We start from the raw sequence: 2,500 nt of genomic DNA on the forward strand, positions 1-2,500 counted from the left end.
TCATTCATTTATTTTGTTAAACTACTCAAAATGGAGCTTACAGAGAGATTTTTCTGCGGATTTTAAATTAATATCTCTCGTTGACAGGTAAGTTACTCCTACGGTTTTTGAAGGATGCAGTTTAATCAGAGTGGAACAAGTTCGAAACTTGGTTCAGTCTCCGCCATGTGCCTCTGCAATTTTCGAAGGGCATTTAGTGGGGGATTCTTTGAAATTTACCGAAATCGGGAATGCGTTTGGAAGCTTTTACAAGAATATTCTTACGTGGAAAAAAAATAAAAATAAAAAGATCAGTTTATAAAGAATCTGTTAAAAAGATAAAGCGTGACAAAACATTCGCCATTATTAACAGTTTTCGGCAGTCAAGTCTTACTTCGTTTGTCAGAGAGGTTACCAAGTATTAAAAAAATGGTTTAACTTATTTTTTCACCATAAGGTTTGTTTTAGAAATTTACTTCCTTTTTCCACCTGTTTCTCTACCGTAACTTTGTCTTTGGTCTCATTTCCCTTACTGTTAACGGTTCGCCCAAGCACAGCAACGAACACAATGAAGTTTTCATCACGTCCATCATTATCGTCAACTGAATAATAGTGATAAGGTCTCTTAACAGGAGGCCAATGTTTACCCCTTCTACGTGACTCACCTACAAAAGAAGTGTATGTTTTTTCTTGTTTCTTTATACTTTTCCAGAGGAAGGTTGCATATAATTAATTTGTATCTGTGTGCATATGACTGTCAGCGATTAAAATACAATATATATATATATATATATATATATATATATATATATATATATATATATATATATATATATTTTATTGTTGTTGTTATTATTATTTTTTTATTATTATTATTGTTATAGTTATTATTATTATTATTATTATTATTATTATTATTAGTAGTAGTTGTATCATCATTATTGTTATTATTATTAATATTATTATTATTATTATCAATAGTGTTATTATTATTATCATTATCATTATTTTGGGTTATTATTGCTATTGTTATTATTACTATTATAATATTCATTATCATATATTTATCATAATTTTACTATTATTATTGTTATTTTTCATTATTATTAATATTATTTTTTATTCTTATTATCATTATTATCAATAATATTAATATTAATATTAACATTAATATTATTATTGTTGTTTTGTGGTTGTTGTTGTTGTTGTCGTTGTTGTTGTTATTATTATCATAATAATAATAATAATAATAATAATAATAATAATAATAATAATAATAATAATAATAATAATAATAATAATAATTATTATTATTGCTATTACTACTACTACTACTATTTTTATTATTATCAGTACTGCTACTACTGCTACTACTATTATTATTACTGTGATTATTATTATTATTATAATTATGATGATGATGATGATGATGATTAGTATTAAATCATCATTATTATTTTATTATTATTATTGTTGTTGTTGTTGTTGTTGTTGTTGTTGTTTTGTTGTTGTTGTAAACATAAACAAGGTCTTGTCATGTATTGCTATAACATTTCTTAAACAATCATCCCAGTTCCTCAAGGTGTATATGCCCTATACAGCCTACATGCAAGTATTGTTTAGAAGTCATTACTAATTTGTTACAGAAGCAATCCAAAAAGCTAAACATAACTCTTTTCATGAATAATGGTAGCTCAAAAGCCGGGAGTAAAAATATCTACCGCTTTTTACTCCCGCTAAAGCACCACCCAGTGCATTTATGTAACATGTACTCCATCACAGAGTCAGATATGATTAATTCTTATATCCCATAGTATTTTGAGTAGCACATGAATCAACTATGATGTCTATTTTCTCTATAACCCAGCAGGGTTTTATCATGCTCGTTCGCGCATGACGCAATCCCGCGCTCAGCTGTTCCAGGCGATCAGCTGTTGGGCATGCGCAGTGCCTTTGTTGACAAACACCTCGACGAGGACACACACACACCTGTTCGAGCTCGTGTTTTTCATCGTGTTTCGTGAATGACAGACCCAATTCAGGGCAGGACAGAGAATTTTAGTTGTTTTTAGAGTACTAGTGGACGTTTGCGTGAGGTATTTTTTTTTAAAGGAGTGGCAAAGCGAGTGGAGAACTGGTGAAAAGGGATATTCTAGGAGAGGAAGGTGGTGTGTTTGGGGTCTCCTCCCGACCACCGCCCACTGCTCGGGACTGTCAGCTGTCAACTGTCAAAGGTAATGGTGTTTGGGATTTTATTGATGGTTGGGTTGTAGTGTTGTATGAGTGCTGTGTATTTAATTTTACTAATGCCTGAGCTACTACATTTCTAGGATTGGATTTTACGTTAGTTTACCAATTATAAGTTATGAAGTAATTTTAAAAGTTAATTTCTTACAGGTTATTTAAATTTTGATTTTATTATTTGGATATTATTCTTTGTTTAGGGAGATAACATGATTATGTAATTGCATCAGTGTGATTCGTTATCCAGTACTATAATTGCTGGACAGTTATTTTGCAC

This window comes from Penaeus monodon, chromosome 5 (genome assembly GCF_015228065.2).
Source record: "Penaeus monodon isolate SGIC_2016 chromosome 5, NSTDA_Pmon_1, whole genome shotgun sequence".
NCBI lineage: Eukaryota > Metazoa > Arthropoda > Malacostraca > Decapoda > Penaeidae > Penaeus > Penaeus monodon.